This window comes from Hemiscyllium ocellatum, chromosome 2 (assembly GCF_020745735.1).
Source record: "Hemiscyllium ocellatum isolate sHemOce1 chromosome 2, sHemOce1.pat.X.cur, whole genome shotgun sequence".
Lineage (NCBI taxonomy): Eukaryota > Metazoa > Chordata > Chondrichthyes > Orectolobiformes > Hemiscylliidae > Hemiscyllium > Hemiscyllium ocellatum.
The window spans coordinates 31633383-31659920 of NC_083402.1; the positions used below are offsets into that span (position 1 = coordinate 31633383).

Consider the following 26538-nt stretch of genomic DNA (forward strand, 5'->3'; position numbering starts at 1 on the left):
AAATGCTTTCAACCAGAATATGCTCAGTGAGCGGAATTTGCTGACCAGTTTTGATGTTGAGGTTGAGGACCCTCCACTCATTTTAAAACAAACCTGGATCTATACTTGAAATATATCATAAGACAATGGACCAGGATATTTTTTTATTCATTTGTGGGATTTTGACTTTGCCGGTTGGGGTCAGCATTTACTGCCCATCCCTGACTGGTGTTCAAAAGGCATTGATGAGCTGCCTCCTGACCTGCTTCAGTTGGTTTATTGTAGGTGGACCCACAATGCCATTACGGAGGGAGTTCCAGGACTTTTGCCCAGCAAAAGACAACGAATGGCGAGTTGGTTCTAAGTCAGGATGGTGGGGGACTGGGAGGAGAACTTGCTGGTTCCCATGCATCAGCTTCTCTTACCCTTCTAGGTGGGAAGTGGTCATGGTTTTGAAAGGTGTTACCTGTGGAGTCTTGCTGAATTTCTGCAGTGCATCTTGTAGATGCTACACACTGCTGTTGCTGTACATTGGGGATGGAGTATGTGAATGGCACATCCACAGATAACCAAGCTGGCTGGCTTTTCTTGCCTGGTGCCAAGCTTCTTGAGTGTTGTTAAGTGCTGCATTTCCAAGCAAGTGAGGGGTGTTCCAGCTTCCTGACTTGTACTTTGTAGAGCATGGACTAGCTTTTGGGAGTCAGAAGGCAACTTACTTTCTGCTGGATTCCTAAGCTCTGTCCTGTTCTTGTAGCCATTGTATTTATATGGCCAGTCCAGTTCAGTTTCTGGTCAATGGTAAGCCCCACAATGCTGATAGTGGGGGGAATTCAGCGATAATATAACACCATTGAATACTATGGAGTGGTTAGATTCTTTTTTTTATTGGAGGTGGATGTTACCTGACACTTGTGTAGCCTTAAAAATTAAGCATGTTCATAGTCTTATGTTGGACAGCTAGTTCAGAGCACTATTCATTTTAATTATCTTAAAGGGGAATCCGTTTCAACTGCACTTAATAATCAACAATCCCTAAAATCTACAATACTGTCATAAGTCCGGTTAAATCATGTACTCACAGATGCATTCAAAAATATACACATTCTCAAATAAACAGTTTATCTATGAACGGTCCCTGGTCAAAATTTAATGCATTTCAAAACAGCAGTGGTATTTTCCTGATGAAGGGGTTTTGTCCGAAATGTTTGTTTTCCCCACTCCCCAGATGTTTCCAGCACCACTCTAATCTTGACTCTATTCTCCAGCATCTGCAGTATTCTGTCCACCTTAAATGTGTGTCCTTCGATAATTGGCCTCTCAGCTATGGGAAGCATTTTCTCTGACTATATTGTGCAAGCCCTTCAATACCTTATACACCTCAGTTAAGTCATCCTCCGCTTTCTCTGTTCTAAGGAAAACAATCTAACCAATTAGTCTTTCCCTCTTTTTGTCACTGTTTGAAATTTACTGCTTTCTTGGCGATCTCCTCTGTACTATAAAATAAACATGTCCTTCCTATAATGTGGCGATCAGAATTGTATGACAAATTCCAGCTGTGGTCTAGCCAGTGTCTTGTATAATTCCAGCTCTATATTCCTGCTTTTGTACTCAATAATTCATCTGGTGTAAGAAAACATTCCACATGACTACTTTAACTTTTAATCTACTGATCCTGCCACTTTCCGAGACATACAGTCCAAGATCTCTCACCATCTATACCCTTTTCAATATTCTTCTGTTTATTGCATATTCCCTTGCTTTGTTTGCCCATGCCCATTGCATAATCATGTTCTTCTCTGGGTTGAATTTTATTGACCATTTTTTTTCCACCTATTGATCATAACATTATGTCAACTGCAGGAAAATATTAATAGTAACTTCTTCACGCTCAGTTGCATGACAAAGTTTTATCTTCTGCCTGTTTTTCATTTGTGTCTCCCAGGTTCAAGTCTAAGTCATTGAAATACATCACAAACAGCAAGTGACCAAACTGTGAGCCCTGTAGAACACCCTTTGAAATTGCTTTCTATGCACACAAACATCTGTCGACCATTACCCTTTGTTTTCTCTCACTGAGTTAACTTTAGATCCATCTTGCAATGTGACGCTGTATCCCATGTGTGTTAATGGGAAACGTCGATTTTACTGCTCCTTGGATGCTGCCTGCACTTCTGTGCTCTTCCAGCACCACTAATCCAGAATCTGGCTTCTGGCATCTGCAGTCATTGTTTTTAACCTTGTTAATTTCTGAGGTTGGTCTGCCATCTGGGACTGTGGTGCCTTTTTTTTTAAAAAAAAAGGTGTGCAAAATAAATGACAGGCTTTGGATATTCAAAGCATCATCATTTTTACCCATGAGAGAGATTTGGATGCTCATTTTGCAGATAATTATAAAAGGTGTCTATTAATCTGGGCTTGTAGTTAAGATGCAAATTTAATATATACGTCGAATAAGGACAGTAATGCTGAGTAGAACATATAGAATCATTCAAAATTCATATTTCCTCCAAATGTAAGTTTTAAGGATATTGTGGGTGGAGAGAAGGGATAAAGCCATGACATCAAGAATTTTAAATAATGTGCTTTTCAAATGAGGATTGCTCTGCTTTTTTTTTCAAAATGTTTAATACTAGCAGGATACAGGGCCATGTCAGTCTGAAATAAAGGCAACGAGAAATCTCTCAGAATGAGGAAAGACAATTGACCAGTTGAGCTCATTCCTCTTCTTATGACTGAGGTGGCAAGGGGGAAATCCATCATCTCCACTCTCTCTTCCTGAAAATCACTTCCATTTTTCTGGTTTTCGAGACACTGTCAAAACAGAAAGTATTCCAGTACAACTGATACTGTATGGTATTAGGCAAAAGTGAGGACTGCAGTTTTAAATCAGAGTGGTGCTGGAAAAGCTCAGCAGGTCAGGCAGCACCCGAGGAGCAGGAAAATCGACGTCTCGGGCAAAATTCTTGTTTTGATTCTCCAAAGGAAAACTCTTCTGTTTACAATTGTATTTTCTTTCCCTACCTCTAATCCCTGGCTGGCCTGAGACAAACATTCATGAAATAAAAGGAAAAGCCTCACCAATCTGTCTTCTACCCATGTGGGTATGGTTTAAGTACTGGATTGGCATTTCCTGGTGGATGCAAACATACGTGATGTGTTGTTGAAGATGTTAAATTAGCTGAATTGGATTGGGCTGAACAACTGATCTGGTTAGTCCAGTGCCTAATTTTGCACTTACAAATACGTATGTGAAATTAGCACTAGTTCTGCTGGTTGTGTAAGGTAGTTGAGATCAACAGACGCTGCTTTTGTTTCTGAATTTATCCTGGATTCTGGTGCAAGATCAGAATGTGTGAAAATCGTACAGTCTTTATCTGTGCGATTCTTCCTCTTCAGTAATTTATACAGTACAATATCTGCTTGTAACACAATTAGATAGCTGTATAAAACATCAGCAAATAGGCTGTCAAACTTAGTCCAACTAATAGGTTGTGCATTTATCTGAACAAAGCTAAAACTTAACTTCCTATCGCAGAATTGCGAACCATGTGTGTAGGTAATAATTGGATCAAGCCAATATAACATGTCTGATGTTTCAGAATGAAAACAATCCACTTAATAGTGTATAGTTTAGCATTGCTACAGAAATCTGTGAAATCAAGTGATAAATGTGAGTGCACTTGGCATAAAATCCTCCCACGCTGTGTGGTTTGTTGAGAGCTTTATACAACAGTTCAGGAGACTGTTGTGCTGGAATGTTGTTCGATTCTATACATTCTTGGTTTCCATTAGAAAATTCAATCTGCATGGATGTATCTTGATAGCATGACAGCATCACTGGTTTTGTTTTCTAAAATACAAGAGATTGTTGGCATTAGCAACTCCTGCTGCTCCTTTTTTCTCAGGAAGTAAGTCTGGAATTATAACTCAATTTACATGATATTTCTCTAGTTTGACTGGAAAAGGGCTCATTGTTGTGGTTACCTGGTAAGTCTTTTATTAATATTTATTCTTCCTGTGAAAACCACTTCACTAATTTGCAAATGTTTTCTCGATTGCTACCTTACATTGTTGTGGATAATTACAGTTGCCCTTCGTTTCATAACACATTTTGGTGATGTATAATGCCACGTAATTACTGTGTGAAACTGCTCTCTTTTAAAGAGCCAGTTCCTTACACTTGGTCATTATTTTGAATATACTGTTTATTCATTTCTGCATTTGCTCCAGATCTGATTCATCTTTCTTGTCATCATTGCAGTGCAAAAATAAAACTTGATATCTGGAAAAAACTATTGAATATAAAATTGGAGAAGTGTCTAATTTGACAGAAGAAAATAACTTATTCCATTATAGGGTGCTGTATCATGTCTTGAGGGCATTCCAGAATGGTTTGTATGCAGTGAATTACATTCAGAAATGCAATGATTGTTAACTTGGGTAGATACAGGTATCATATTGTAAACGGAAAAGTTCCACAGACAGCAATGAGATACATGTCTCATATATTTCTTCTGCGCTGGTTGAGAGACATGGCAAGGAAATTGTGGTAACATGTTGCCTATCTTCGGTGGTGCCATTGAATCTTTAACCTGAGCTGACATTGGAACCTAAATTTAACATCGGAAAATACAACGTTTTGTTTGACAGAATACTGCAGGATATGCTAAGATTGCTGTTGGACTGCAGCCTGAAACTATAACCTTCTGGCTCATGTGAAAAGATTGCAGAATCAAGCTGACATTTGGAAAGGTTAAAACAGCCAGTTCATTTTAAAGCTGATGTTGCAACACGATTATGCATGGGTTTTTAAAAAAAATTGAAATCTATACCAATACTGTGAGGTCACATTTTTGTTTTGGTGCTGGGAAGATAGTACTGATTAAAAACAATTTTCTTTTGTCCTCTTCTACTTTTGCATGAAAATCTGGTTGTTAAATTGAACATCAAACAGTATGGCACAGGAACAGGCCATTCAGCCCTCCATTATTGTGCCAGCCCTGATGCTATTCTAAACTAATTCCATCTGCTGCACGTAGTCCATATCCCTCTATTCTCTGTCTGTTGTCACTTAAACACCGCTATAATATCTGCTTCTACCATCTCCCCTGGCAACGCATTCCAAGCACCCACCACCCTCTGTGTTTTTTTTATAAAAAACTTTTCTCACTCATCTCCTTTAACCTTTTCCCCTTCATCTTAAATCTAGGCCCCCTAATATTTGACATTTCCACTTTGAGACAAAGACTCCAATTATCCATCCTACCCGTGCCTGTCATAATTTTGTATACTGGTATCAGGCTGTCCCTCAGCCTCTGACACTCTAACAAAAACAATCCAAGCTTGTCCAACCTCTTATTACAGTCAATACACACTAATCCAGTTAGCATCCTGATAAACCTCTTCTACACCCCCTCCAAAGCTTCCATGTTCTTCTTAAGTGTGGCAACCAGAACTGTCCACAATACTCCCAATGTGGATTAATTAAGGTCTTATAAAGCTGTAACATGTCTTGCAAAATCTTATACTCGAGGTCTTGACCAAAGAAGGTAAGTATACCGTGTATTGTCTTTACCACCTTATCCAGTTGTGTTGCTACTTTTTCAGAGAGCTATGGAATTCGACTCCAAGATCCCTCAAAATATCAATTCTCTTAAGGGCCCTGCTATTTACTGTATACTCTCCTCTTGCATTTGATTTTCCAAATGCATCACTTCACAGTTGTTCAGATTCGATTCAATCTGCCATTTCTCTGCCCAGATTTCTAACTGATCTATGTCCTTCTATATCCTTTGACAACCTTCCTCACTATTGCCTGCTCCACCCCCAATTTCTCTTCTATCTGCAAACTTACTAACCAGGCCATTTCCATCCAAATCATTAAGTATATATTACAAACAGAGGTCCCAGCACTGATCCTTGTGGTCACTGACCTCCAGTCAGAAAAAACATCCCTCCATAACTTCTACGACCAAGCCAATTATGAATCCAACTTGCCAACTCGTTGTTGATCCTGTGCAATTTAATATTATGGAACAACCTACCATGACAAATACTTTATGAAAAGTCAATGTAGACAACATCCGTTGCCCTACCTTCATCAATCATCTTCATCACTTCCTCAAAAAACTAATCAAATTTGTGAGTCAAGACCTCCCCTGCAGAAAGCTGTATTGACTGTCACTAATAAGTTCATTTGATCTCCAAATATGAGTGAATGTTATCCTTAAGAATCTTTTCCAATAATTTCCCTGCTACAGGTGTAAGGCTCACTGCCCTATCATTTCCTGGACATTCCCTGTTGTCCTTCCTAAACAAAAGAATAACTTTTTGACTTCTGGAACCTCACCTGTGGCTAAAGAGGATACAAAGATTTCTGTCGAGGCTCCAGCAATCTCTTCCCTTGCCTCTTTGAGTATCCTGGCTTTGTGTTCCTTGGTTCGGTTGAATCAAAACTTCAGTGTTAGACTGCTCATTGCCCATTTTGTAGCAGATTTGCAATCACAATCTCTTCAGTTCTATCATCAAGAATCTCAGCCTGTCATTGGATGCTGCCAAAACAAGCTGCTATATTGACTCTCACCAAGTCAGTCCAATTTTCCACTGTAACATATGCTGAAGGTGAGACTCCGGAATATGTTGAACACTTCACTTCAATTACCTTGACAGCCATCTCTCTCAAAAGGCCACCATTAATGAGGATATCCAGTGAGAGCTTGCATCGGTTCTACAAACTGCAGCAGTGAATGTTTGACAGCAAAAGCCTATCAGTGTCACACAAATTCTAGTGTTCCAAGCAGCTGTTGTCCTCTCACTCCTGTACTGCAGTAAGACCTAAAGTGTGCATCCGTAACAAGTAAAAGCACAGGAGAAATTCCATCAGCAGGATCACTGGAATCATGGGAGGGATAAACACTTACAACCTTGAAATCAACTGGAAATGTTTTCAGGCACAATTCCTGCGAAGCCAATTTTGACCCACACCAGATAGCTGAAAAAGGTCTCCTTCACCAGATTCTGTTTTCTGTGAATTTTCAAGTAGTCAACATTCCAGAGAGGATTGAATTAAGTTTATTGTCACGTGTACTCATATGAATACTGTGAAAAGTTTGCAAGTTGCTATTTACGGAACTATGTTGGCACAAAGCAGCAAAATGAAGAAAACAAAGTTTAAAAGGTTAAAAAATTTAGAGTCATATTTGCTAAAAGGTAGAAAAACAAAGAAACACTGTTCATAGTTGAACACCACAATCCGTAAACATCTGGTCATGCTGGGCTCTCATTCCTCACAAGGGCTTGACCTCCAACTTCACCTTCTCTCACCTTCTTGGAATGACTGCCATCGACACTGGGGTCCCCTGTTGTCTTCCAAATCGGGTGCACCTTTCCCACCTCGGTCAAACTCCTCTGTAATGATCTCTGAACTGCACAAACTCTCCCCTTAAATAGGGTAAATATATTAAACTGAGACAGAAAAGGTAGAAGAAAGAAAAATGTGAAAGGAATAAAAAGGCAAAAGCCAGTGGCGCAGACTAGTCTCGAGCAAGAACCCGCATGTCTTGCTGCTACTGTGTGCCATCTTGTCTAGTGTCCAAATATATCACCGTTCCTTCATTGTTGATTAAAGATGAGGCTCCAAACAGACCATAAATCTCTCCTTGAACTGTAGCAACATCAACATTAATATCTGGGAGGAGCTCTCCACCTTTCAAAACACAGATGCCAAATCAGAAACAACATCAGAATCAGAAATTGTTGAAAACAAAACTCAGCAGATCTGGCAGCATTTGTGGACAGAAAACCGAGTTAATGTTTCCAGGAATGGGTAAATGTCAGCCAGCTAGAATGATTAGCTGCTAATGGGGGCTGTTAGTGGCTAACAATGGTTTGTTTTTGGTAGCAGTCCATGTGATGACAGGACCTGGTGTGTTGGGGTTGGGGTAAGGACATGTGGGGAGAAGGTGCTCAGGCCCTAAAGTTATTGAACTTTTATATTGAGTCCAGATGGGTGCCAGTGAAAAATCGGGTACTGTTCTTCCAGCTTATGCTGAGCTTCACTGGGATGCTACATCAAGTCTGAGACCAGGGAACGTGGTGGTGGTGGTGTTGAAATGTCAGGTATCTGGAAGCTCGGACATTTTTGCAGACAGAACGTAAGTATTCTGCAAAGTGGTCACCCAGTCTGCACTTTGTCTCTTTAACGTAGAGGATTCGACATTGTGAGCAATGAATATAGTATTCTAGATTGAGTGGAGTTTAGCTAAATCACGGCTTCACCTACAAGATGTGTGGGACCTTGGAGAGGGAGGAAGTAAATGGGCACCTTTTGTAATTCAGTGAGAAAGTACTTTAGGGATGTGGGGAGATGTTGGGAGTGGGCCAGTGTGTCCTGGCAGGAATGGTCCCTGCGGAAAGCCGACAAGGAAGGGGAATGTGTCTCTGGTGTTGGCATCCTGCTGGAGATGTTGGAAATTATGGCTAATGATCCATTGAACTTGGATGCGAGTGGGATGGTAGGTGAGGATGAGGTGACTTGGACAGGCAAGGTGAGTGGACAGATGCATGGCAGATACAGTTTAATGTGGATAAATGTGTGGTAAGGACAGGAGGTAGATTACTATCTAAAAGGAGTCAAGTTAAGTAAAGGGGAAGTACAATGAGATCTAGGTGTTATTGTACATCCTCTTGTAAGGATGCCTGCCTTGAAGAAGTTTTCCTCCTCTCTCTACGAGAATCTGAGTCCCTCTCCTACTGCAAAAAAAAACTAATCCAGGTTCTTGTACATCAGTCAATGAAAGCAAGCATTCATGGTAGAAAAAAGTAAAAGGAATTAAAAGGCAAAAGTGGGTGGCACAGACAAGCCCCGAGCAGGAGCCCACATGTTGTGCTCCTACAATGAAGGAAGCCAATAGCATGCTGGCCTTCATAACAAGAGGAATTGAGTGTAGGAGCAAAGAGGTCCTCCTGCAGTTGTACAGGGTCCAGGTGAGACTACACCTGAAGTACTGTGTGCAGTTTTAGTCTCCAAATTGATGTTCTGGCTATTGAGGGAGTGCAGCGTAGGTTCTCGAGGTCAATTCCTGGAATGGCAGAACTATCACATGTTGAAAGATTGGAGCGATTGGGCTCGTATACCCTTGAGTTTAGAAGGCTGAGAGGGGATCTGATTTGAGACTTTTAAGATTGTTGTTGTTCTGTTCGCCGAGCTGGGAGTTTTTGTTGCAAACGTTTCGTCCCCTTTCTAGGTGACATCTTCAGTGCTTGGGAGCCTCCTGTGAAGCGCTTCTGTGCTGATTCCTCCGGCATTTATACTGGTTTGAATCTGCCACTTCCGGTTGTCAGTTGCTGTTCGCTGCAGTGGCTGGTATATAGGGTCTAGGTCGATGTGTCTGTTGATAGAATTTGTGGATAAGTGCCATGCCTCTAGGAATTCCCTGGCTGTTCTCTGTTTGGCCTGCCCTATAATAGTGGTGTTGTCCCAATCGAATTTGTGTTGTTTGTCATCTGAGTGTATGGCTACTAGGGATAGCTGGTCGTGTCGTTTCGTGGCTAGTTGGTGTTCATGGATGCAGGTTGTTAGCTGTTTTCCTGTTTGTCCTATGTAGTGTTTTGTGCAGTCCTTGCATGGGATTTTGTACACTACGTTGGTTTTGCTCATGCTGGGTATCGGGTCCTTTGTCCTGGTGAGTTGTTGTCTGAGGGTGGCTGTTGGTTTGTGTGCTGTTATGAGTCCTAGTAGTCGCAGTAGTCTGGCTGTCAGTTCAGAAATGCTCCTGATGATGTATGGGAGTGTGACCAGTCCTTTGGGTTGTGGCATGTCCTCATTTTGTTGTCTTTCCCTAAGGCATCTGTTGACAAAATTGCGCGGGTATCCATTTTTTTTAAGATTATTAAAGGATTGGACACTCTGGAGGTAGGAAGCATGTTTCTGCTGATGGGTGAGTCCAGAACCAGAGGACACCATTTTATAAACACGGGGTAGGCCATTTAGAACAGAGTTGAGGAGAAACATCTTCGCCCAGAGAGTGGTGGATATGTGGACTGCTCTGTCCCAGAAGACAGTGGAGACCAAATTTCTGGATACTTTCAAGAAAGAGAAGGATAGAATGCTTAAAGATAGTGGAATCAAGGGTAATGGGGTAAGGCAGGAATAGGATACTGATTGTGGATGATCGCCATGATCATAATAAATGGTGCTGGCTTGAAGGACCAAATGGCCTACTCCTGCATCTATTGTCTATTGAGGGGGACCAGCCCTCCCCAAACCTACCCCGTTCCATTTATCTCTCCATCCCCAAAGCTTCCAGCCTCATTCCTGAAGAAGGTCTCCTGACCGAAACTTCGATTTTCCTGCTCCTCCGTTGCTGCCTGACCTGCTGTGTTTTTCCAGCACCACTCTAATCTCTGTTACCACAAACAATCCACTGTAGCCGCTAATTGTCCCCATTAGTAGCTATTCATTCTCCCAGACTGATCTGTATCCATTCCTTTGTCTGCCCAAACTCTGTCTCTCTCTCTCTCTCTCTCTCTCTCTCTCTCTCTCTCTCTCTCTCTCTCTCTCTCTCTCTCTCTCTCTCTCTCTCTCTCTCTCTCTCTCTCTCTCTCTCTCTCACAAGCTCCATCTCCACCTATTTTTTCATCCTTCCCCATCCTACCTTTAGAACAACCTTTTCCTCACTACAGTCAGTCCTGAAGAAGGGTCACTGGACCCAAAATGTTAACTCTGCTTTCTCTCCATAGATGCAGATGCTGACTTTTTCCCACTCTCTCTACTGTTCATTCAAAATGACAGCAATTTGTCCATCAAGGTGCATCATAATTTGAGTTGCAATGTCTCGAGAATAAGGCAGAGTGATGGCAGAGAAGAGACGTAAAGGAAGCAGAACTTGCTGTCTGGGTCGTGCTTCCTCATAGACCATCTTCTATTGTCAGTCCAAAGTTCTGCAGATTGTGTATCAGCTTGTCACACGAAGACACCTGGCAGAAATTTGTGACTGTGACTGTCAATGTTGTCCTTTAATGAGAGTTCATTTGAGACTGGTCGGTTAAGATTCCATCATTCCACATTATTAATTTCTTTCTTTAACTGTGATGCTGTATGGAGAACCTGGGCAGCTGCCAGGAAAGTGTGATGGTACCTCTGCTTTTAATGATCCAGTTTATAAAGTCACAGCTGTTTTGTTGTCTGTATTTGTCTTCCACATGATATAGGATGATTAATCAACTGGCAGAAGCACCATGGAAATAGTGGTGGCAGAGGGTTTATAGATAGTTATTCCCACAGCATGCTGGTATGTCAGTTTTTCATCCATAGGATGTGGCTTCTGTTGGCTAGACTAACAATAATTTTTCATTCCTAGATGCCTTTGAGATTGTGGTCATTATAGCTGCTGCCTTCAACCATTGTAGTCCATGTGGTGTAGGTAGACCATGTTATTATGAGCAAGTAAGTTTTTGAGGATTTTGATCATGATTTTTAATAGTTAGTTGATGGGATGGAGGTGTCGCTGGCTGGACCAGCATTTTAATGCTTGTTCCAATTTCTCTTGATGGTAGTAAATTGGTATTTGGATTTTGAAGGGAATTTGCAGGCCGTTTAGGCTAGTTGTTTTACTTAATTCTTGATTTTTGTCAAATGAATACAGTCTTTGGACTCTTAGCTGCCCTCTGGGAAATATTGAATGGACAATAAATGCTGACCTTGCAATAATGCTCAAATTTTGTGAACGGATTTTTAAAAGTTGCTAATCAATAAAGGAGCTGAAAAGTGTCAAGACCAGAGATGCTGCTGCAGGAATATTCTGGATCCATGTAGTGGGGATAGTGCCATTGTCCTTTGATAATTGTGACCTGTTGAACAGTTTTTCCTTTGACACCTAATATCCTCCCTCTCCTTTTTGGAACCTTTTTGTTGCCATGCTGTGTGGAGGAGAACTGGTCTTGCTGCATATTTGGCATTCTGCTCCTATTTTCATTGATCGCTCAGTGTTGTCATGGTCACTAGAAGCTGCACGTGTTTGGCAGAACTGAATGTCGTCGTGGTAGGAGCTGCTTATGACCAGGAGTATGGAGATCACTGCCTGGATCAGATTTATCCTCTTTGGTTGTGTGTGGTCAGAAATGGATGGCCTTTGTGGCCTCTAAACCTGTTTGTCTTCAGTTTTAGATTTTGTCCTGTTTTTTTTTAATTACAGGGCAGCGCAAAGAATTTCTAGTTAAATTGCTTAGAATAGAACATATTTTGCAGTGGTGTTGTTTCTTTCCTATAGGTTTTACAAGGGCTGAGGGAGGGCTTATGAGGGAAGGCTCATTCCTGATGAAGAGCTTCTGCTTGAAACGTCAATTCTCCTGCTCCTTGGATGGTGCCTGATTGGCTGTGCTTTTCCAGCACCACACTCTTTGACTCTTCAGGGGGGAACACTTAAAATGACCACTTATTTTTTTAAAAACTGTCTGTCTTTACAGAACTTGCTTTCATACGTGTCTTAAATAATTTTGGCTACTCACCAGTGATCAGTGCGCCAAGACTGACCAGTAGCACAGCAGTTTCTGAAGTACTTTTAGAGTTAATTTTTCAGAGGAATGCAACGAGTAGTGTTACAGTACAGTGCTATCCAGCACAATGTAAGGGGGCAGGCTATTCGGCCCATTGTATCTGCACCAGCTCTTGAATTGAGCAAGTTACTCAATGCTATTTCCTGTCCTTCTCCTTATAACTCTAGGCATTATTTCTTTTGAGTGCTTTAATTGAATTTGCATCCACTGCATTGTTCGGCAGTGCATTTCAGATCTCTACTACCTGTTGCATTAAAAGGATTTTCCTTGTGCTGCTTTTGCTTCATTTAGTAACTCCTTTTGTGCTTTCAGTCAAGCCAAGTTATTTATAGCTGTGAGGTCTCTGGGCACGATTGAAAGGAGAAATCGCAAAAGGCAGAAACTACTGATATCGCTGAACGGCTCATAATAAGAGCTGAGGATCTGTTGTGAGCAATTGACTGCTACTCTCAGGAAGGCAAAGCAATTACCCCTTTGTAAGTGATGCACCACATTACAAACCAATACATTGCATATAAATGTCCCTGATTTTCTTTTTCAAATGATATATTCTCTTACTTGCTGTGAGCTGTGCCATGGGAGTCCTACCAATTGCATTGTAATGTCTGATATAATTATTTCTGCTATAACTAATTGCCATGAATGAAAGTAGTGATTTGAAGTGGATACTTTTATATGGTGCATATAGCAATCAATGAAATACTTGATGCATGTATCGAAATAGGATAACAATTAGTGAATCATCTGGTTTGCAATGCAATGTATTATTCTCTAATCAATCTGTTCAGAGTTGCTATCTCACCTCTGGAGCAGGAGGGACTTGGAATTTTCATTTTTAAAAAAAAAATAGTTACTGCCATAAAGTGTGCATCCTGCTTTAGTAGGTGATTGTAGCTAATTAATTGTATAGTTTTACTTTGGTTGAGAAATTTACCAGACCTTTTATAAATATCTTCTTACTGATATAAGATACTTCTTTGATTCCATTCTTTTCTCCCTCGTCCTCCTTATATAACAAAAGGTATAAATCTACAGTTGAACCAAACAAGTTGGTTTAGGTATAGTTTTCTCTTTACATAAAATATTTTAAGTATTAAAATCTGTGGAAATGCTTGTCAAATAACAATAACTTTGAAATTTAATGGTTGAATCACAATACTATTATTACAAACATTAACTGAATTAATAATCTGCACAGATGCATTCTCTACTTGCTAGGGTATTGGATGAACCAAACTTATAGTTGCTATTTGGAAATTTTGTTTACAAATTGTTTTGCAAGTTCTTAAAGCCCTACAATCTATGCTTTTTAAGGACTTTATTAAATGAAGCTTATGACTATATACTGAACTAATTGACTTTTTACAATGATCTCTGATCTGTGACATGTTCAGGGCGGCAGGGAGGGGTGCTGCAATCTTTATTATATAGTGGTGTTGCTTATAGTCAAGCTTCAAGTTAATATCTGATACAGAGTACTTGCACTAAAACTGCCAAAATACTGATCACTTGTGCAAACTGTTAATGAAGTAGGACCTTTTGCAATTAGTTTGGAGGCTGGTGCCAAAATATGGTCCGAGATGGTCGAATAGATAAGTCATCTGGTAGGAAAGACCCATTTTATCCTTTTATACACCTAAATCCTAGCTCCAAAATAAACGATAGCAACATTTAATTCAGTTGAGTCTAGGTTGTGAATGATTGACATTTTCTTTTGGTTTTGGAAATTCCCTGTTTTGTTTTTGGATGTACTCCTCCTCCTTATTCCAGCAATCGGATAATTCAGTGTGAGGAAGGATGGGAGAAGTTGAGGCACTGTAGAAAGGAGAAGGCTTAGAGAAAAGTGGTGAAGGGGCTGGACAGATGGATAGGGAGAAACTCTGCCTGCTCCTAAGCAGATTGAGAAGCATAGAGCATAGTTTTAAAGTCATTTGCAACAGAAACAAATGAGAAGTAAGATGTAGATTTTTTTCAACGTGTTGTCATCACATAAAATCACTATCAATATTAATGGAATGAGTGCACTCTGTTTGAGGCAGTAATGAGGTGATGCCAAGTTTCATCCAGAGAATCGTTGGACTCATTGCTAACCTTTGTTCTTCTTTATTTTCAATGCCACAAATTTGAAAGTTCAGTCTTTTCAGTTAAATGTTGTAACAGTAACATAACTCAAGCTTATTAAATTATGTATATGTTTTTTGGTGCAAGTAATGACCCATTCCCTACACATGGTATAGTTATACAAGGTCTTGCAAGTGGTGGGATGAATAATCTGGCATATTCTCCTGTCCCAGACTGGCACATGGCATTGTGTGTCAGTGACATACATTTTTATTCCAGCAAGGAGCGTGTTTTTGTTACATATTTCAGAAGCTAGGGTTATCATGTGTTGTGTTAGCGGCACGGTGGCTCAGTGGTTAGCACTGTTGCCTCATAGCGCCAGGGTCCTGGATTCAATTCCATCTTCAAGCCATTGTCGATTTGGAGTTTGCACATACCGCCCATGTCTGTATGGGTTTCTTCCGGGTGCTCCAGTTTCCTCCCACGATTCAATGATGTGCAGGTTAGATGAATTGGCCATGCTAAATTGCCGAGTAAAAAGTGAGGTCTGCAGATGCTGGAGATCAGAGCTGAAAATGTGTTGCTGGTTAAAGCACAGCAGGTTAGGCAGCATCCTAGGAACAGGAAATTCGACATTTCGGGCCAGAGCTCTTCATCAGGCTCTGGCCCGAAACGTCGAATTTCCTGTTCCTAGGATGCTGCCTAACCTGCTGTGCTTTAACCAGCAACACATTTTCATGCTAAATTGCCCACAGTGTTCAGGGATGTGTAGGTTAGGTGCATTAGTCAGCGCTAAATGGGGAATGGGTTTGGGTGGGATTCTCTTCAGAGGGTCAGTGTGGACTTGTTGGGCCGAAGGGCCTGATTCCACACTGTAGGGATTCTATGGATTCTATTCTGTGGATTCTCTGGATTAATTTGAGATTAACATTCTAAATTATGGATTAGGTAAATGAATTGAAGAAACTTTAACTGAAGTTTCATAATTACATTTAATACGCTTAATCTGCTGCTACAGTGCAGGTAATTTTCTGCTATGATGAAATCATGACACTGAAGAAAATATTTCAAAGTAAATTTAAAACTGGTAACAGAGAAGTTTTCACTAAATAAATGTTGGAACAAACTTTCAAATAGAATTATGAAAATTAAAAATCCTAGAAACACTTTAAACAAAACAACCTAATGCTATTAAAAGGAATGAACAAAAGGGTGTGGTAGCTGAATTGGGATGGAGCAAATGGCCATTTTTAGGTGCTGTTATGGTGCATTTTTGAACAGTAAACTAACAGTAATCTGCACTCCCTACATTGAGTGCTTTAACTTGCAACCAATAGTGGCATTGTCACAAACAAACAACTGAAATTATCGGAGCAACTCAGCAAGTCTGACACCATCAATGGAGAGAAAGCAGAGTTAACATTTCAAGTCCAGTGTATTGTCATATCTGCTAACTCAGGAACATCTATTCTTTCATGCCTTTGTAGCCAGAATTGCTGTTAAACATTTCAGTTTGGATTTCTTCTGGGACTTGTTCAAGTCACTTGGATTAACTTCAACTCTGCAAATTAAATAAAATGTTGTGCTGCCTTGATAGGGTTTGTCAACACTTTTTTTTATTGCTTATCTTTAGGCTATAACTGGTGCGTTCCAAGAAAATACAGAATGTAAATTTGATTTTCAGCAATAGCTATGACAGAACAGTTATGGTGGTGTGCAAGAAGTATTTCACATTCTTTTTATATTCTCATTCTGCTTTTACAGGCTGTAAAAATCCATCCTTTCTTCAACTCCAGCTTTAACATTGTCTTTCAGCCTTGTGGCTCATTAAATAGCCTTCTGTATTCTGATACTTTCCTTCTGGTTTGGTGACAAGAATTAGACGTGGTATGCAGGGTGGCTGGAACACACTGCAATTTAATTGTGACTTCTTCTGACTTATGTTGAACTGCCTGGGTTATGTAATTCAACTTTTTGTTGGTTCTACTGATTCAAGTTTTCTTTGTTTATTTGTTCATGAAATTCTGGCATTGCTGCCTGGGGCAACTGTTATTGTCTTGCAGAAGATGGTGGTGAACTGCTGCAGTACTTGGGATGCAGGGTTACCTACCATCCTGTTAGGGAAAGGACTTCTTCAGGATTTTAACCCAGGTCAATAAGCTGAGTTCTGGTGAAAAGGTCTATGTCCTAAAGCATTAACCTGTTAACTCTCTCCACCAGCTACAGCTGGACTTAGACCATTCTTAGCAGTTTCTCTTTCTATTTATGATGGATCTGTGGTAACATCCCTCTGTTTTGTCTATTCATGTTGCTTTGGCCCTAATTGATTAGTTTGTTTTGCATTCTAATATGAAGACTGGTATTAAATTGGAGACGAGTAATGTGATGCTTGATTTGCATTGTGCATCAATTGTCTGTCTTGCAGCTCTACCTGTTGCACTAGAAGTGGCTGAAATGTTTTTGTTCTGCATTTTGTGGCGAGGAGAATTTGTTATTGTTTATATCTATATTATAGGTATTCACTGCATTATTCCAAGAGTTTCCCAATGCAACTTAATTAAATGCACAGAACCTGATGACATTTTACTAGTCTATTAAATCTTCTGCAATATGTAAGTAAATCCCACTAAACCTGGAATTATATGCTTTGTTTCTGGTATACAGACTGTGCTAAAAGGCCCTGCTTCAGTATTGTGTTGCAAGTTCATTTAATGAGATACAGGTGACTTGTAAAATACCCCACGGAGTATCATAATCTTTTGTGCCCCTTAAGTCCAACTAAATAGATGTTGTCCTTGCTCTCTCTAGGAAATCTTCCCTTTCCAATACTAACATGTCTTTCCTAATGTTACTGCTGACCACCTCCTTTTTTCATTTCTCATCTTTGCTGGACAGCTTTTTATCCTCGCCATTTTAAGCCATGTTTCCATTATTATTGCTACATCTACTCATACACTACTATTTGTGCTTGTAGCTCAATAACCTTGTTCACCTCCCTTTTGTGTATTGATATCCGTGCATTGTCTTGTCTTTGGAATCCTTGCAGTCCTCCTTGGGATACTCCTGTGCTATTTTGATCTCTAGTACTGCTCAACAGTTATTGTTAATATTTTTCTTTTCTCCACCTAAATGCTAATCCAAACTCTAACTACCCTGTTGACCCTCCCCGTGAGGACCTAGATCCCAGTCCTGTTGAGCTGCTCCACATCCCTTCTGAATAGATGCCTTTTGTCACAGAAGTGGTCACAATGCTCCAAGAATCTAAAAACCCCTCTTGTGCAGTGCTTCAAGCTGTGCATTAATCCTAGCCATCTTCCTGATTCTACTCAGTTTGTGGATGCCACTGGGAAAAATCCAGAATGTACTTTCCTCAAGGTCCCACTTTTTTAACATCCTGCCTGTTTTCTGAAAATCTGATCTTATAAGATCGATACCTGCTCCCTTTAACTTGTTGGCACCAATATGTACCAAAGCATATGTCTTATTCCCTACTTCCTGCAGATGTTATTTACCCTGTTGCCCAGGGAGACAGCACAGCATTTGGGATTCATGTTACAGAAATACCTATTTATCCCTCTCACTATGGAATCTCCTAAAATAACATCAATTTTATCCTTTGCTGTTCCCTCCTATACAATTCCTTCATATTGCCCTGGTCTGCAGTGCACGACTGAAAGATATCGTCTCTCCCAACAGCCTTTAATACGGGATATCTATTTTTGAGTGACAAACACTGAGTACTCATGACAACATATCTCATCCTCCTCTTCTGGATGGCCACACACCTACCATCCTGATCTTTGTCTGTGAGCTAGTCATGCTCTTCTCAAAATGTATGATTCAGGAAACTCTCATTCTCCTTGATCCTTCAGAGTGTCTCCAGTTGCCCCCCTCAAGCTTGCAAATTCTACGCTTAAGCTTATTCAACTGGAGATACTTCTTGCACCCGTAGTCAAGCAAGACACAAAGGATGCTGAAACTTCCACATTATGCAGCATTTGCAAGCAAAGGTCTCTTGCCATCCATGATGTTCAGAACCTCTCTTCCCAATTTACCAATCTGAGTGCCGCCATTAAACAGTTAAGCTGGTACTTAGCATATTATTGATGAACTGCAGTAACTTTATATTTAAGACCCACAGAAACCATAATTATGGCCCTGAATATTAAATGTTTGTCGTAGCACTAAGTACAGATGCCTGAGAAAGTTAGTTATCCTGGAACCAAACAGGTTTGCTGTTTGTGGAGGAGATCTTTGGGGACTGCCCTCTATAAAACTTGTAAATCCTTCTAAAGAAGAATGATCTTCTCAGCATATATGAAATAATTAAGAGATTTTATAGGCTAAAGGGAAATGAGGCGAGAATGAAAATGGTGTTGAGTTACAGGATAAGCCAGGATCATGTTGAATGGCAGAGTTGGCTCAAAGGACTAAATAGCGTACTCCTCCTATTTTCGATGTGTTAGACCGACTTCAGGCATGCCTCAGATCCTTCTGAAATCACCTGATATGTTACACTGCTGCTGCCCACTTCAGAGAAGTTCCTTGTTTCCTGTATTGTCTTAATTTTTGAGATTCAAGTAATCATATGCTTCATTAGCCTTAGCAAATTCTGGCGATGGATGTAGAGACGCAAGTTTCTTAAAAAGGGTAATGTGTTTTCATTTGTTTCAGTTCTGTTTGAAACCATGATTCTATTCTGATTTTTAAAAAATTTCTGTGTAATAGATGGTAGGAATTTAGTCCAAGTCCCCCAGCTGATTTCTAACATCCTTTCACAGGCAAACTTCAGCAATTTTGGTTTTGTTGTAGTGTCATTTCTTATGTTTTTCCTTTCTCAACTTTCATGACTTCACTATAAATAACTTGGACTTTGTTGTCCCTGTAAATATTTTCCTAACCAACCTGTTCACTCAATTTTACTTGAGGTGAGGATGCTAAAGTTTAGTCTTGTTAAATGAAACCACTCGAATAGAAGCGCTGTTTATTACTTGATTTTAATTTCAAACAGATTTGATCTATGAGACTCTGTATGAAATTTCTTTGAATTTGGGATGGAAATCTTTTTAATTAAATTTTTAATGCTACATTTGACCTCGGCACGTTTGATGCCAGTACTGAATGCCCAAAATAGAAAATGTTCCATTCCCATCATAAACATCACTTGTGTTGATGAGCACAAACATCTATCTATTATGACTGGATTGTTTCTGAGTAAAGATATGAAATACAGAGCTATAACCAAAGGTAGTTTGAGATTAAACATCCATCGTGCAGACAATCTTGGTGAGCAATTTTGTTCTGATGTATTATTTCAATTGTGAGCATGTTCTTAATCAGTTTCCAAACCACTTTAATCACCTTGATAGTTTTAGATCTCACTTGAACTGTTCAATGTTTGAAGTCTATTATGACAGAAGGAAGGATAAAAGGATGATTGTGCTATAAATCCAAAATCGAAGGTGATATTTTAATAAAATAAAATACATAGTTTAAAGAAAGAGCAGTGACTACTTGGATATGAATACAAGGTTATCTTTGTGGTCATAAACAATAACAGTGAAATATGATCAATTTATTGCAGTCTGAAACTCCGAGATAGGCTTAGTGCTTTGAAATTCTTCCAGACTGCATATACTTTTTCTCTTGAGCTCACTTCGTTAGCACTGGCTGTTGGTACATGACACTAAAGAATTAATGATCAACATTTATCACATGATTAATTGATGACTGAACCATATACTGGTTCTCCCTTGCTTATAGGCAAAATATTTTATGTTTAGCCAAAGTATAATATGTTTTTGAGAGCTGAACACCGTCATTAAGTCCAGTGACTTGAGCATGCATTTGAATCATTTGAGTTGTGTGATTTTTTGTTAATTGTTTAAAAATGATGATCAGTAGCTTTAAAAGATTTTCCATGCATTTCAGTGTAGTGTTTGGGTTGTGGGATTTTGGCAAACAATACTATTTAGCAACATCTTTTTGAGTATTTTGAACTGTTTAGAATGAACACAGATAACTAAAAACTAATATATTTGTATTTCCAAAGAGGATGCTTTACTGGACAATTAAAATAGCAGGAAAGCTTTGTTTTCAGCATTTGGATCTTTTTCACAGTAATTGCAACTTTTCCTCTGGAGGATGGAGGTGTTGCATTTATGCTCTGTAAAATTCAATGGATGAAGTGTGTAAATTCTGAGGAGAGGGGGTGAAATTTTGTCTTGAGTCAAAACTGTTCATCTGATTTGAAAGGATGTAGGAATAGATGTTTGTGTCGGTATACTTATTTTTGTGATGACAGGGTGTCTCAAAGCACTTTGCCTCAAAACTGCTTCATTGCAGTATGGTCACTGTGGTAATCTAAGGAATGTAGCAGACAATGTGTGTACAATAAGGACACTGCCCTACTCTTCAAATTAGTGTATGCATGAGGTGGCAGAGAATTCAGGGTTGATAAATGCCCTAATGGAAGTGGATTCTTCTTTGTTCAAGATTGATTGGACCCAAATAATTTTGTAACAACTCATCAATTTGTAACAAATCAAATTTAAATAAATCTACTTCTGTTTATTACTTTGGCAATTATATAAGATAGGTTCATGATTAGTAAAGGTATCAAGGAGGAGAATGGTGTTGAGAAGCATATCAACTGTGATCGAATGGTGGAGTAGACCCTGGGCCAGTTGGCCTAATTCTGCTCACGTGGTCTTGTACATGAAAGGAATTAGACAAGTTAATGACCCTGTTCACATTGGCCAACAATAGCTTGCTGTTTGCATAAAAGGACTGTTATTTCGGCTGCAGGCAACGAATACCTGTCCAAGGCAAGTACCAGACAAAAAATGCTTTAGGACAAATTTATTTTTTGAGTCAGCAGAAGTTTTTGACTTAATTGTTTTTATCACACTTTATGCTTTCTATTAAATTATACTTGTTTCCTCGTATTTCAGTTGTAGGTTCATGGTTTTTAAAGTTCTGATTGCACTGAGAAAAGTTAACTATTTTCTTCTGTCACTGATCTGTGATATCGTACATGCTATCTTGGCTTTCATAGCACTTGGGAGGAAACAAAAGGAGTTTTCATGGGAAAAAAATCTTATGTTACCCTTTTAGTTAAAAAAAAAATCCACATTGTAATTGGCAATAAGAAAAACACAATGTGCATCCTGGACCTGGATATTTTTAAGACAAAAAGCCAAGTGTTTCCAGATTTTTCTACCGTAATTATCGCTGTACATTTGATTGGATCCTTTACTAATCACATTCTTCACATATTTTAGGATATTCATTTTGAGAAAACAACTATTCCATGTAAGCGAATTTTTGAGAAGCTTTGTAATTCAGGTTGAGGTTCTGGATGCAGGTTTGCTCACTGAGCTGGAAGGTTTGTTTTCCGACGTTTTATCACCATACTAGGTAACATCAGCAGGATGAAGCACCGGTGGTATGGCCCGCTTTCTATTTGTGTTTAGGTTTCTATAGATTAGTGATGTCATTTCCTGTGGTGACATAATCCCCTGTTTTTCTCAGGGGATGGTAAATGGGATCTAAATCAATGTGTTTGTTGACAGAGGTCCAACTGGAATACCATGCTTCCAGGAATTCTCGTGCATGTCTTTGTTTGGCTTGTCCTAGGATGGAGGTGTTGTTCCATTCTAAGTGGTGTCCTTCCTTTCCTGTATGTAAGGATACTGGTGAGAGTGGGTCACGTGTTTTTGTGGTGAGTTGATGTTTAGATTAGGTTAGATTAGATTACTTGGTGTGGAAACAAGCCCTTCAGCCCAACAAGTCCACACCGACCCTCCGAAGAGCAACCCACCCAGACCCATTCCCCTACATTTACCCCTTCACCTAACACTATATAGACATTTAGCATGGCCAATTTACCTAGCCTGCACATTTTTGGACCGTGGTAGGAAACCAGAGCACCCGGAGGAAACCCACACAGACACTGGGAGAATGTGCAAACACCACACAGACAGTTGCCTGAGGTGGGAATTGAACCCAGGTCTCTGGCGCTGTGAGGCAGCAGTGCTAACTACTGTGCCACCGTGTTCATGTATCCTGATGGCGAGTTTTCTGCCTGTTTGTTCAATATAGTATTTATTACAGTTCTTGCAAGGTATTTTGTAAATGACATTAGTTTTGCTTGTTGACTGTATGGAATCTTTCAGTTCATTAGCTGCTGTTTTAGTGTGTTGATGGGTTTGTGGGCGACCACGATGCCAAGTGGTCTGAGTAGTCTGGCAGTCATTTCTGAGATGTCTTTGATGTAGGGAGAATGGCTAGGGTTTCTGGATGCATTTTGTCTGCTTGTTTGGGTTTGTCACTGAGAAATCAGCAGATTGTGTTCATTGAGTACCTGTTCATTTGAATAAACTATACAGGTAATTTTCCTCTGCTCTTCGTAGTTCCTCTGTGCTACAATGTGTGGTGGCTCATTGAAATAATATTACAGGATACATGAATATTAATTAGCAACAAAAAGACATGACCCACTCTCTCAAATTTCATTACATACAGATGAGAAAGGACAGCACTTCGGCTGGAACAACACACCCATCCTCAGGCAAGCCAAACAGAAACATGCACAAGAATTCCGAGAAACATGGCATTCCAACTGGAATTCTGTCAACAAACACATTGACTTGGATCCCATTTACCACCCCCAACAAAAAGAACAGGAAATGATGTCACCACAGGAAACTGTCACTAACCCAAGCAAACCTAAACACATAACTAGAAAGCAGGTCATAGCACCAGTACTTCATTCGGAGGCTCGCTGATGATGTTAGTATGAAAACCAACCATCCAGCTCAGTGATCAAGCCTACACCCAGAACTATTCCATGTTATTGCAGGAGCTAAAATAAATGTGTAAGGTATTATGGAAATCCAAAGATATTTCCTACATTCACTTTTCTTGGAACATAGGAGCCAAAGTAGGTCATTCAGCCAGTCAAGCCCACACCACCATTTAATGTGATCATGGCGAATTGTACATGTTATACCTTCTACCCACACTCTCCTTATGCCATTGATGACCAAGAATGTATTAATGTCTGCTTCAAACTCAAAGACTGAGTTTCCACAGCCCTCCGCGAATTGCGAAAGTAGAGGATTTCAAAAATTCATAATTCGCCAAGTAAAAAAGTGTTCTCCTCGACATGGTGTAAAATAACATGTAATTGTGTCCCCTGGTTCTAGATTCCACACCCACAGGAAGTAGCTTGCCTGCATCTACCCTGTCTGTCCATTTAAGTGCTTTGTAGATTTCAATGCGATCATCTGTCATTCTTTTTGAATCTTTAGAGAATACTAGCCCAGTTTGCCAAATCTTGTTCGTCTGTCATCCTAGGAACAAATCTGTGAACTTTCATTACGCTCTGTCTACAGCAATAATATCTTTGCTGTGATAAGGAGATTAAAACTGCTCTTCGCACTCCAGGTGCAATCTAACCAAGATTCAAAACAACAAGACTTCACTAATCCTGTCCTGAAATTCTCTTGCAATAAATGTGACTATTCCATTTGCCTTCCTAATAGCTTGCTACACCTGCATGTTAGCCTTCAATGATTTATTGATGAGGCTAATCTGTTGACTCATTTTCCTTCCCTCAGTCGAAGCAAAGCGCTCAGACGCAGTGTAGTTTTATCTCCATCTTTATTCCAGACCGTGGTGGGAAAGCGAATGATTGCCCAAGTTCACAGGGAAATGAGTTCACAGTCTTCCCTGGAACAGCATTTTCTCAATGAACTAATCTTTTTTATAGGGGGTAGCATCTAGGTAAGGCAGCATCCAAGGAACAGGAAATTTGGCATTTCGGGCATAAGCCCTTCTTCAGGCCCAAAACATCGAATTTCCTGTTCCTTGGATGCTGCCTGACCTGCTGTGCTTTTCCGGCAACACATTTTCAGCTCTGATTTCCAGCATCTGCAGACCTCACTTTCTCCTCGGAGCATCTAGATAAGGCAACATACATATTGATTGGGTAACCATTAACGATCTGAGAGTGTCAATAGTAAAGATTAAGACATCTGCTGTTACGCAACATCTGGCTTCACATAATGAATACTTTTCACCTTGTTAAACTGACCTCACGTACTGAATGCTACCTTATCTCGTTAAATGGCTCTACATAATTAATGATTTTCCACCTTGTTAACCCATTACCCTTGACTGCAACACACCATTGTAAACTGTAAGTCCTTATCTGATCTGAGTCATACTCAGCTGAACCTCTTGTTTCACAAAACTCAGAACTTAACTCCTTCTCTGTTTTATACTCTCTACGCATTCTTAAACAGAGTTATTTTGTCTATCTCATTTGCAGATAATCAACTTTTAAGCTAAAGGGGCAATGTGATCAACTCTTATTCCTTTGTATTCAGTCGTACTTCTGATTGTGTTTTACAGCAAGAAATTCTTGACTTGCAGAATTACCTAATTTCAACTTATAAATGTCTAGTATTGTTGCTTAAACTAGTTTATTTTTCGGGAACAGATTGAAAACATTTCAGAGCTTTTACAACATGCCGACTGCCTTTTAGAGGGACTAATTAGTTTTTGTATGTTTAGGTCCAATGAAGCTGAACCAAGGCACTGACTGGAACATAGGAAGAATCAACATATTCCAAGAATCCTGAGTCGTTCCACTGGTAATTGTTCAGCACTCTTTCCTAGAACTTTGGAACCACTGTTAAAAGGGGAATTTTGAAATGCATATAACAAAACTGCTTATTATGAAATGTAAGGCAAGGGAGCTGTTGAAATATCAGATTCTACAAGAGAATGTTGGAACCATCCTAGTTGTGCTGTGGTCGTATTGCAGAATAAGAAGGGTGTTCAGCTTGTGTTGTCTTTAGGAATGCTGCCTAAATGGTTTCTCTTCAATGCTCTCTTTTGAAATTGCCGTGCTCCCTTCCAAGCTGATAACTTGTGCACTTGAGTATAGAAGAATGTTGGACCATGTATTTCAGCTGTGGACTCATTGTGTTTTAAGAGCTCTCAGCGGCCTCACCTTTTTGTACTGTGCAGGTGCTCATTTTGTATTCTGGTCAGTTGTCATTTTGTACAAGTGAGGAACTGAGAATACAGCTAAGAACAAGACTATGGGAAATTGCAGAAGAGCTTCTAATAAGTGGTAAACGCCTTAAAAGAGTAGTGAGTTCTGGTGCATTTCCTCTTTGGGATGATTTTAGTTTACTGCTGTGTAGGCTTAATCTAGGTTGTAGAATGATCATTTATGATGTTTCATAGTCACAAGTTGTTGTTTTTTTGAGAATACCTACAATACTGCCTGTATCTGCTGTTGCAATAAAAATACATGGCATGTCACCACCTTGTTTGGGGAAAAATTCTGTCACTTCAGAGCGTGACGAGTGCTTAGGGAGAACTATTCAAATTACACTCTTGTGAGGATGAATCCCTACGTATCTACCAAATGAGAGACATTTAAAGAATTCAGCATTGGCAGGTAACGTTAGTTTTTGCATTTTTGTTTTGAAAGTTTTGGTTCGATATCTGGGTGTTACAGCAATTTTATTTTAATTGGTCCACTCGATAAACCACCAAAATTTAATGCTTCAAATGTTGCAAAATTTACTGTATTTTTCTGCCCATTTATTAGAGTTTGTTAATTTATTTACCTCAATATAAATATACTTGTTCAATTGAGCGGCTGCACGAAATATCAATTTCTTCTCAAATGGCGAGATCTACTGCGATGCCAACAGTCAGTTGGGAGTGCGAGAGAGAAGTTTTATTTAAGGAAGAGTTGCATTACAGGTCATCCTGCTATAACGCATGTTTCATTAATGTGAGTTTGCTATAACATGATCGACAAATTGGGGACATTGCTTCTAAAGCACAAAGTTTAAAAGCATGCATTGGTTATACCACGATTTTGGCCCCATTAATTTAAATTGTTGCAGCGGGCTT

General features: G+C 39.7%; 1 protein-coding gene across 9 annotated transcripts in view; it reads left to right on the top strand.

The window, feature by feature from the left end:
• Positions 1-26538, top strand: part of erbin (erbb2 interacting protein) — a 256213-nt gene that overhangs the window by 40209 nt on the left and 189466 nt on the right. For 3 of the 9 annotated variants that reach the window (XM_060835501.1, XM_060835475.1, XM_060835484.1), the window contains one exon: positions 25177-25256. The exons of 4 other annotated variants lie outside the window; for them this stretch is intronic. The gene's annotated coding sequence lies outside the window, so the exon portion shown is untranslated. Of the gene's footprint in view, positions 1-12871; positions 13011-25176; positions 25257-26056; positions 26075-26538 lie in introns of those variants that run through there. 2 more of the 9 variants (XM_060835493.1, XM_060835510.1) reach the window with 2 other exon arrangements.